Genomic DNA, 12,335 nt, shown 5'->3' with positions numbered 1-12,335 from the left:
GTAGAGAAAAACAGTTGGTAGCACTCTTGCCTGAGTCAAAAGTTATGGGATCGAGTCCCAAATTTGAGCTCATAGTCTAGGCTGGCACTACAATCAATGAGTGTTGGGGGCATCATTACGTTGTTGAAGGTGCCTTCCTTCCGATGAGATCTTTAACCAAGGTTCCACCTACTTGTTCAGCACCGAGACATTATCCTCAGTGAAGGATGCTATATAAATGCATGTTGTTTAGGAGAATGTTCAAGATCCCAGGTCACTATTGAAAAGAGGGAAAGAGAATCGGCCAGAACGGCCTTTCACTTTGTGGCTATTTGTAGGACATTGCTGTGGGGGCATGAAGACATTCCTATTTGACTGTGCCTACAGTCACGAGCCCCTCCCCCCCGGTTCGGAATCGTGCTGCGCCACTGTCAAGCGCTCTGGGACGCTATCCTGCGCGAGGGACGCGATACAAATGCAAGTTGTTGAGATGCAAGTTGGCTGCCGGGCTCACCTACAAAATACACCGTCTATAGCAAAAATCCTGTGAAGTGCTTTGAGCCTTTTCAACAATTAATGATCTTATCAAATCAAATGCAAAGGATTAGTTATTGTTACTGTCACAAGCATTTCCGGAAGATGGCTTTCCCTTCAAAGGGCTGTGAAAATTTGAGGTATGTGCCTGAGCTGGGAGTTAGATTTCCCAGATTCAGAGTTGATTGACCTGATCGAATTATATTGTCAGTCTGCTCTTAATAATAATACATAATGAGTAAGATAACCTTCGAGTGTTAAGAGTTGCACTTTAATTTGATTAACGTTGTGACTCTATGCTGTACGCGAATTAATGCAACTAAGTGCGTAATAAAAAAACCAAGTTCTTCGACCTCAATTAAGTACTACTTGAGTTTCTGTTAATGAGGGGTTAGGGTATAAGCAACAGGCCTGTTAATATGAGCCAGTTATCATGAACTAAACAATCCATAACTGGAGCCCATCACTGTAAATAAAGTGATTGGGATTAAGTCCTGTTATTAGTCCTTGAAATATTTGAGGTTACTCTTATAAAGAAATAGGCAATATTTTGGTATTCAAATTGATACTTTTGAAGAATAAATATGATGTTGTTACCTTTTATCCTCAACAATTGAAACTAACTAATTAAGGATAAAAATCATTTTGCCCACAAAATATACAGTCAATTCACTTTACAGTATATTCTGTGAAGTGCTTTGAAATGTCTGGAAGACGTGATAAGGTGCTATATCAAACGCAAGGATTATTATTATTATATAAATCTTTATTGATTCAAATCTACTTGTCAAAGTGATTCAGTTGGACGATATTAGAGGAAATTCACTTTTAGATAAATGAACTGAGGATTCTTTGATGGACTTTTAAATTAATGGAAAAATTCAGTAGATTGTAGTATTTAGAGTTGTACAACTATTTATCTCACCTAAACCGTTCGTATTTCTCTCCCTTTCAGTGGTAGTCGTACATCAAGTCAATGCACTGTGATGAGTCCTGCCACAGAGGTTAAGGTTTTCAATGTTGAGGTGCCTTTCGGGACTCCTTCAATATAACACATCAGTGGCTCAGAAGTGGAATGCTGGTTACCAAATATATCAAGGACACGAATATCTGTATGTTCCATCTTTAAAAAGTCAGTGGGATAACTATTCTATGAAAGATTCTACTAAAGGATAAATATTGACCGTCATTCCCATTAGCATTGTCTGTCGCGTAGCTATTTTGGCAACGCTAAGATTCATTAACATATTGAAATTCAAAATAAATTCAGGGCAATGTTGTGCACTTATCCCGGACTGAAGCACAATAGATTTCATATGTATCTTTCAATGTTTAGCGACTATCCCTAATTTTTGGACTTTCAAAAGTGTGCAACACATACATGATAAGGGAAGGGCAGGAGGAACTAAACAAGGGCTTCCTCTTGGATCTGTTTTGCAAGATTCACAAAAGGATTTGTAAATAACAATAATAATCCTTACGTCTGATACAGTGTCTTATCGGGTTGTTGAGCTGTCTCAAAGCGCTTCAAGGGAATACACTGTAAAGTGGATTGATTGTATTTTGTGGGCGAAACGCGGCAGCCAATTGCATCCCACGCATAAGTTGTCCTAGTTCACGTCTGTGGAACTCTGCTCAGACACCCGTGTCTTGAAGGACACCAACTTTCTTTGGCTTAATCTGGTTTGAAGGAAGACCATGATTGTCATTAGCTGATCCCACTTCTGAGACCGTAAGTTAGCCCCAAAGAACATCAGCCAGGGTTCCTGGTCTGGTGAGATCTCCTAGAACTGCCTAATGCATCCATTAAATCAAGACAAGATCAAGTTTAAAAGATGAAGCAGATTTTGGTTTACATGTTTCTTCTCTTGTCCTGAAGGTTGGGGTTCAGTTCAACACCTCTATTACTTTATGCAGTGATAATTACCCTCTATTACCAGATACAAGCAATTCACTTTACAGTATATTCTGTGAAGCGCTTTGAGACGTCTCGAAGACGTGATAAGGCGCTATATCAAATGCAAGGATTATTATTTTAATAAATCTTCATTATGAGCCTCAGGAGACCTCACTGGTCTATTCTTCCTCTTTAAGTGCTCTTGCACACTTAAACACCCTCTACACGGCACCTCTACCTGAATAAGAGAGCAATATCAGTTGGAACCAGCTCAGGAATTTCAGGAGTGTCTCCTGCTCTGTGTTGCGCACCTGGCAAATAATGTGTTAATTCTCTCAGCTTTTTTTATAGCACTGCACTAAGAGATTTTACTGTAATGAGTACTATGAATATTTAGTGTTACAGTGACTAACCTCATTAGAAACAGGAGTTTAGAGTGCCTCACAGACTGCAAGAGCAATGAAAAGTGGAGCAGTAAATGTTAAGGTTGAACAAGCTTCTCCCATTGTACTCGCATCCATATATTCCATTTATAGCTGAAATGTATTGGGCTAGAAATGTATTGAGCAATAATGAAACTTTTCCATGTTTTCACTGTTTACTCTTATTATTAAAATAAAACCAATTATTGTATTGATTTGTTTGCTTGTACTTTTTCCCCTTCCAACCTTTCTTTGTGTTGCTGCTGTTACTGTTTCTCATGTCTTGGAATCTGACTTCCTGCAGTTATGTCAAGGACATTCATCTCACAAGCTGCAGAACTACCTAATGTGGGCTGCGGAAACTGCATAATTCATTGCATCGAAGTTATTGTGAGGATCTAAAATGCAGGAGAGCAGTAAGATAGAATGTACCCTTATGGCTCCAATGCAATATTTAAACAATGAATGGGACCCAATGTCAAACTCATGAATGATGATGTAACACATCTCGTCAGCTCTTACGTGAGAAGTGTCAATATGTTCATTGCATTTTTCCTTCCAAGTTATTCCTTAGTTTAATCACTCAAATATTAACTGCACACAGTAGTTTGAACCTCTACACAATTGAGCTAACCCATGCCCATCCATTAAATGCAGCTGGAACCTTGCGCAGTTTTGGACCCACATTGTCGAGACGATATTAGAGGTATGGAGAAGGTGTAATGAAGGCTCTCGAGGATGATACTGGAGATGAAAGGATACAGCATATAAGCAGAGGCTAGAGGTGAAGATAGAGAAAGGTTTGAAAGAATTAATCATTAAAAAAAATCTCTTCCTGAAGAGGGTAATTTGAGGTCAAGAGGGAAGTAATTCAGGTTTGTAACCAGGGAAAGAAAAGGAAATCAGAACGCAAAATACTGCAGATGCTGGAAATCTGAACCCAAAACAGAAGTTGCTGGAAACACTCAGCAGGTCAGGCAGCATCTGTGGAGAAAGGAAAGCGAGTCAAAGTTTCGGGTCCACGACCCTTATAGAGAGAGCTTCACGTGTGGTATCATCCCAGAGCACTTGGATAGAATGAGGTGGTTGTTAAAGCAGTGAATTGAGGCAGTTAAAAATAATTGGACAAGCACATGCAGAGGAAGGGTATTAACGGGCACGGGGGCAATCACAGGGTATTCAGATTAGGATGCATTGCTTCTTGGAAGAACAAACACCGATAGAAAAAATGGGCTGAATGGCTTCCTAATGTGACACACAATTCGGAGCTCCAATGCTATTATGTTGATGTCATTTTCAGAGAGAGAATTATATGATAATACTTGTAATAATAATTAATTATGATAGTATTTAAACCGAATGACTATATGAACGGCCTGTTATATCTGTTTCCTGTACATGGAGGGATGAATGAAGCATTATTATATTGTTCGTTGGGGAGTGCTTCCGCTGGTAAGTCATATTTTTCATTGAATGAGACAGTAACGCTTATAATGCATGACCATGGGGCTCAGACAACAGAAAGGAGAAGGAAACAAAACATAAAATACTGCAGATGCTGGAAATCTGACACAAAAACAGAAGTCATAACATTAACATAACATAACATCTATGAAGAAAGGAAAGTGAGTCAACGTTTCGGGTCTACGACCCTTCGCCAGGGTTCTGACCTGCTGTCTGACCTGCTGAGTGTTCTCAGCGACTTCTGTTTTTGTTTCAGAGAGGAAGGGGCATAGATATCACTGCAGTCTCCCTCTCCCCCTGGCTCGTTGTCAGAATCCGCCACTGTAAAGCTCTCTGGGACACTGCGCTGCCTGAAGGACTTATAGAAATGCAAGTTGTTGTTGTTATTGTTGGGCTTTGGAAATCCCAATCACTCACAAGCCATAAAAAACTGGAGATGAAAGGATACAGCTATAAGCAGAGGCTGGAGGTGAAGATAAAGAAAGATTTGAAATGATTAATCATTAAAAATAATTAATCATAAAAAAACTCTTCCTGTAAAGGGTAATTTGAAGTCAAGAAGGAATGAATTCAGGATTGTGACCAGGGAAAGAAAAGCAGATCAAATAACCTGTCACACAGTAGGTCTGATTAACAAAACAAAACAAAACGAAGGCGTTGACTTCCCAACAACAGTTGCTCTTTAACCTGATCAGCTGTTTCTGATCCACTAGATCCTATTTCCGCATAAGACTTACTACTTTGACCGCACTTTCAATCATCTTCCCCTCTTCTCCCTCTTCAACTCTTCCCAACCTTCCCACTTTAAGACGTACTCCCACTCACTGTATAAATGTATATTGTGTTGTATTCAGTTGAAACCTGGCAAAGTAAACCCTCTTTCCGTGGGTGGTAGTCTACAAAAAAAATACAAAGTTACATTTGTATAGCGCTTTTCCTCCCAAGGCGCTGGACAGTCAGAGATTTGGACCCGAACAGGGGGTTGGGATCAGTGAGGGCGGTGAGGGCAGGAGGGTGCCCGAAAGTGTGGTCAAAGAGGAGGGTCTTGAGATGTGCCTTGAAGGAGGCTGGGGAGGGAGCGAGGTGAAGGGAATGTGGGATGGAGTTCCAAAGGGTAGGAATGTCCTTTGCAACCTTTATGCTGTCCCTTATACTAACTTTACTGTTATAACTAAAGATTAATTTAATATAAAAATTATACTGTTAGGGTTTTAAAACTTGGAAATACATTCTCTCTTTTCTGCAGAATAAAGCACTTTGCTCGATGTTCTGTCATTTTTTCCTACAGAAAACCTTTAAAATTTACAGTACTCAGGAACTATTATGTCATTTTGAAGCCTAATTTAATAGAAAATGTTGTTCATCTGTAGACTACAGCCAAAAAAGCATTTATTCAGAAAGATAACCAAGTAAAACTGATACGAATCATTACCCAAATGGTTTTATTGCAACTGGTATTATTATCTCATCTCTTGTGCATTGAATTCTTTCAGCAGGCTGTAAGAAATGCTCTGTTGTGTCCTCACACATAAAACACGAGCCTTACAGTTAAACAAAGAATTTGCCTTGAAATGCAGCACGTCGGTTTTACACGGAGTGTGACTTCACCTGCGACTTATCATAAGGTTCATCGAATGTCCCAAAATGCAAAAAAAATGAAATAACGTGATATCCCGTGAAGCAGCACTGATTTACTTTATAATTTCCCTGCATCACCCCAAATTTCAACATTTTATTCATTGAAAATTCCACGTCCTGGGCTCCTGAGTAAACAACAGACAACAACAGAGTTGGCAGGCCTGGAATTTCTTTTGTCCGACCTAAACATAGATCAGATTGCAGTGAACGTGTGACATTTCTTAGCCATAAATAAACCAAAAAAAAACAAGAGCTAAAACCCTTCCTCATCCAGAAAAGTGCAGCATAAGGAAAGAGACATGACCTAAATTTGGTTGATGTCACGTAACAAGTGAATCCAACCCATAAAACTGACGAGCAACATGGAATGACACAGGGGAGGTGGTGTGTGGGTGTCTGCTCTACAACATCAAATATATTTTGCCGAATCCATTGTTAATTTCCACAAATGTTGAATTTAACTAATATATTTCCAGTACGTTGACACCTATCAAACCTCCAGGGCTAGAAACTGCTATTTCTCTTTAACAATGTGTATTAAAACAAATTCAGAATAACTAGAAGCTTCGGAGGAGTACATGAAAATCTTCTGAGTGCCTAATAGAAGCAGAGCCAACTCTTATTTTACGCTAGAAATTCATTGTTAACAAATCGGGTTCTAAAACTCAATTTATTGTTATTTGCCCTTGTGTTTGATTGCATTTTTTATGCATTAGCTGGTAATAAATTGTAGTTTAAAATAATAATAATCAATGTCGTATTTGATATAGCGCCTTACTTAATCTCAAAACACTTCACAGGATGTTATTGTGGAGTGTAGTGGCTGTATTTTTGTAGGCAAATATTGACTCACAGCAATGTCCCAAAACAGCCACGAAATGAGGATTGTTGGTCAAACACCCTTTTCCTTGTGAATAGTGCCATGGGATTTTTAATGTCCACCTGAGAACATTGGTTTAACTTGTCATCCAAAGTACAGTTCCTCCAACAATTTTGCACTCCCATAGACGAGGGATGGCCAACTTGAATGACAAGTCTTGTACCATTTCCTCCTGTCGTGAATGTTGTATTGTATTGTGTCCTATGCAGGCATAACGTGGTCTGCATGTGGTCCATGAGCCACAGGTTGGCCATCCCTGACTTCGCCAATGAGCTCAAAATCCAATGTGTTGCTTGATTTCCCCAATCTTTTGATTGAGAGACAAGAGAGTTATCAACTGAGCCACACTGACAAACATTTAATATCCAAATCATACATTATGGAGTCCTGTAGCTCAGTGGTTAAAGCACTTACCTCGCAAGCGAGAGGATCTGGGTTTGATTTCCTTGCAGGGCAAAACGTTAGGCAAGTTTCCTTATTCCTCACACCTCTGTTTACCTAGCCAGTCGATTGATAGCCCGGTTGTTCCTTTTCAGGGGTAATAATCCCTTCAAAATTATTAATGATAATTTGGTAACTCAATCCGCGACTGTTTGTGGGACACTGCTGTGCATAATTGGCTGCTGCATTTCGCCCACAAAGTATACAGTCAATTCACTTTACAATATATTCTGTGAAGCGCTTTGAGACATCTCAAAGACGCCATAAGGCGCTATATCAATTGTAAGGATTATTATTATTATTACCCAAATAATTTATTATTACTGCACTGGATGTGGACTATACAGACATGATTAAATCACTTGTTGATGATTGTATTTTTATACAGTATTTTAAATGAGATGTTTCAAACATTTTCAAATTGTAAGAACCGTTTGTTTTCTGTGATTTTCTACAGGGATGACATCTAAACTGCAAGGAAACAAACAGCACAGACCAAATTTATTCCAGTTATTCAGACGCATGGAGGGCAAAAGTAGGTCAGTGTATATGCAGTATTACTATATGCAGGGTCTACATAATAGGAGTAGAGCGAATTACTCTTTGCATTTATACATACAAAATATTCTCTATCCCTGCAGTGAAATAAAACACAACGCTACTTAATTCAAGACATCTCATTCAATTGCAGAACCATGCTATACATCCCAGCCTGTCACAACTCACTGCAAACTGTAGGAAACTCACTATGCTTCTTTAATTTGCAAGCATGGGATTCGATTGTGTGTGAATTGTGCTGACAAACTTCCTTGAATTGATTTTTCTTTCTTCCTATTTTTCATTTTCTCAAATGATCTCTCAAATCCAATGTTTCACGTGTTTAAAGAGTTAGGAACTGGGTTTCCCCTCAGTGGTAGATGTTAGAAGTGGGTTTATTGTGTTGTTGGAGGTCTTTTCTCTGGGTCTGTCTTGGCAATGGGGAGGAGATGTTGGTGATCAATGGAGAACGTTTCTCCTGAAGTTGGTGATAATTCCACTTTGGTCTAAAACCCCTTCTGTTCAGACTATTGGAGTATCTTGGAGGAGAGCACTTTTTACACATTAAAATATTTGTTGATGATACCAAGCTTTAATAATAATAATCATTCCTTGCACTTGATACAGCACCTTATCACGTCTTAGAGACGTCTCAAAGCACGTCACAGAATATACTGTAAAGTGAATTGACTATATTTTTGTGGGCGAAACGCGGCAGCCAATTACGCACAGCAGTGCCCACAAACAGTTGTGCATCGAATGGCCAAATTATTATTGTGTTTTTGAAGGAATTATTACCCCCAAAAAAGTGATCGATGAATAACCGGGTTCCTACCCACTGCTAGGTAAACAGAGGCATGTGGAGTAAGGAAACTTGCCCAATGTTTCGCCCTGCTAGGGGGCAGGGGAATAATATATGGATGATAAATTACATTCAGAAAGATCTGGACCAATTAAAGAGTTGAGTCAAGGAATACCCGATGGATTGTAACATAGATAAATGCAAGGTATTACATTTTGAAAAAAAGAAACAGGGAACATGTGCAGACAATGTTAATTAGCAACAGTAGAGATGGAACGGGACCTGTGCATGATCATTAATCATTTAGTGAAAGATTTAACGCCCTAAAATATGAGAAGAGAGAGGGGGAGAGAGAGAGAGAGAGAGAGAGAGATGGTTGTCTACGCATACATGTTAATCCCATGTCTGTAGATAATATCAATGAATGTCAGTGTATACATAAATATAATATCTAAACGTATATATTTATATATGTAGATAAACATATATATATATAGAGAGAGAGTACAGTGGAGAGAACCAAGGATAGAGCTCTGAGGAACACTGCATTTGACTGTGCAGAGGGTGGAAGGAGAAACCATTTGATGAGAAACTGGGATAGGTTGGAGTGAAGTGAGGGTAGGCAGACTGTGAAAGTGGCATGTCTCGAAGACGTGATAAAGCACTATATCAAATGCAAGGATTATTATTATAATGTATATGTGGAACTCTCAGTCTGGTTGCATATTCTTAACCTTGGTGATCGATTTCCCATATGTGTCAGATACCTGGCTGATCAAAAGAAAACCTTGTCTCATTTGGCCCGACTGGTTCACATGCAGCATCAGGCAATGTAACTGTTTCCCTTCCACAAGTCCTAAGACATTGGCTGTTGCATCGAACTTTCCATATGAATAGGCGGTAGGTTCCCTACTTCACCAGTGGCAGTCAGACCAGTGGCAGGAGATGTGTCTTTTTACAGCATTCATAGCGCAACTCTCAACAGGTACAACGAAGAAACTAACAAGGACATCATCGAGAATATTTGTTTGAATGTAGCGGTGTCCTTAAGTACTTTGTATGACATTGAATTGTAGACTGAAGGACAATGTAAGAGAATGGGCTTTCTTTGCAGTGCAGCCCCAGAGTGCACTGATGTCAGTACAGAATCATAGAATTATACAGCACAGAAAGAGGCCATTCGGCCCATCACGTCTTTGCCGGCTCTTTGAAAAGAGCTACTCAAATCAATCCCACTCCCCCGCTCTCTTCCCATAACCCTGCAAACTTGTCCTCCCCAAATAATTATCTACGTCTATAGAATCAGACAGAATCAGATTCTTCAATAGAATATACCTGCAGTACACTGATCTTTTATTTTAATAGAAGGATAAAACATCCTTTAATTTCTCTCAGAAAACAGAAAAGGCTGGAAACATAAAACAGGTCAATTGGCACCTGGAAGGCAAAGATAAACATTTTGGTGGATGTGCTGAAGGGTTGAACATGAACAATGAACTCATCCTCTTTCAGATATTTATTGACGTGATGTGCATTTCTGGCACTTTATGATTAACTTCAGTTACAGCATTCACAGTTTCTCTTTCATCTCTAATTTCTCCTCTTCTCAGAGCAACACTGTACTTGACCTGCGCCAGACTAATATTGGGTGGTGTAAAAGAGCAGTCCTGAGGGATAATATCTGAAGGCTTTTTGTCCTTGGTTGGACAGCACCAGTGAAATTGTTTTCATTAGGATTTCATTAATTGATCAAATTAAATATTCCCCTACTATTTCACAAACAGTCTTGCTGTTTCACACTGGGATCTATCTGCTCTGTGGCTATTTTATGGCTTCAGGTCCCTCGCATTTCCTGCCCCACCATTAGCGTTTGGGCATTCAGCACCTCTGCCCCTACGTTCAGCATCTCTGCCTCACCCCCTCTCTTACCTCCTTCAAGTCCCGTCTAAAGACCTTCCTCTTCGACCATGCCTTTGGCCACTTTTCCACCCTCAAGACCACCAACCCCTCCTGCCCTCCACCCCTCCTGACCCCAACTCCCAGTTCGGGTTGAAAGAAATCCTAACTGTTCAACAGCCTGGGACATCTTTCCGACGTGAAATGTGAAATTACAAGTGTAATTTGTTGTTGTTATGAGAGTCACATCTTAAAGCAGGGTGACTTGGATCATGTGAATCAACTGAAGCTTACACAATAAGCAATGGGAAACTCAATTCTTTTTAAATCTGCAGTTTACACTGGAAACCAGTTCCAAATTACGGATACCAAGCTGAGGTGGGTACATTTTCAAAAGTTTTCCTCTTCTAAACGTCTTAAATTTTACCCACCAACAGAAGATAAGATGCACTTGCTTCCAAAGTCGGTAGGTTTATGGACAGCATGAGAATTATTCTTCCTGTCATTTGAATATTAGTTGGCCTGGTGAATGTGATATAAAGGCATCCACTACTGTTTTTCTACTTTCAATGCCTCTGAAGGTTGGAGGCTGAATGGTGTAAAGGAGGTGGTAGAGTGGAGTGCTGTGCCAGTGTGGTGGGAGGTAAATTAGTCCCTGTGATTTTCCTACCATCCCACACACATACTGAGGTGCTGGTCTCAACTGCTATATTACTGAGAGGAATCTGTGTACAATAGAAGGGTGTGGGAGGGAGTAAGAGATGGGTGGACACTCATGTGGAGTATAAACACTGGCATGGATTAGTTGGACTGAATGGCCTGTTTCCGTGCTGTAAATTCTATGTAAATCTATGTAAACGAAATGCTACTGCACAAGTGAGGAGCTCCTCAGACGCTGTACTGCACTACCAGTGTATCTGTGCAACAAATAATAATCCTTGCATTTGATAAGTTTTTCAAAAGTGCAGCAACAACTTGCATTTATATAACGCCCTTCACGTGGGGTAGTGCTTGTAACTCCAGAGTTAAAAGTGGCACTCAGTGAACCCCCCTTTTTTAAACCAATCTTGCTTAGAGATGTGAATATTGAAAAGAGGTTCTGTTTCACTAATTTAGTTACTAGAAATATTGATGTATTGGTACAGATCACAGCTATGAATATTGAATATGTGCTACTATTGCTGCCCGCTCATCTATTGTTGTGTTCCAGCGGTGCCACTTTCCGGAATCAGTGGCCAGGAACATATCAATCTCATGCTTCATTGCTTGAAAGCCCATAGCAATCCTCCTGGCTTTCTGAACCATGTGGTAGAGTTGTCCTTTTGTTAGATGGAAGATACATTTCTGTCTTTCTCTAAAATGTCCACCCATGCATTCAACGTTCCAATGAATGGAGTAGTCAAAGGCTCTCTGAACCTTTCTGCTAAGAAATAATAATAATGCTTACTTTTGGTATGGTGCCTTTCACTTCAGGAGGACGTCCCAAATTGCTTCACACGATAAGAATAATAATCCTTGCGTTTGATGTAGCGCCTTATCACATCTTTGAGACGTCTCAAAGCGCTTCACAGAATACACTGTGAAGTGGATTGACTGTATATTTTGTGGACGAAACGCGGCAGCCAATTGCGCACAGCAGCGTCCCCACAAACAGTCGTGGATTGAGTGACCAATTTAGTATATTTTCGGAAGTAATCATTACCCCTTAGAAAAGCGATCCGCCAATCGACTAACAACCAGATATACTGTAAAGTGCAATGATTTACGTTTTTTCCAAATGTGGCAGACAATTTGCGCACAGCAATGTTCTGCCAACAGCCATAAAGTGAGTCCCCAATTTTATTT

This window comes from Callorhinchus milii, unplaced genomic scaffold, assembly GCF_018977255.1.
Source record: "Callorhinchus milii isolate IMCB2004 unplaced genomic scaffold, IMCB_Cmil_1.0 Scaffold13, whole genome shotgun sequence".
Classification (NCBI taxonomy): Eukaryota; Metazoa; Chordata; class Chondrichthyes; order Chimaeriformes; family Callorhinchidae; genus Callorhinchus; species Callorhinchus milii.
The sequence above is the reverse complement of the archived record's forward strand: the minus strand, read 5'-3'. Positions refer to the sequence as shown.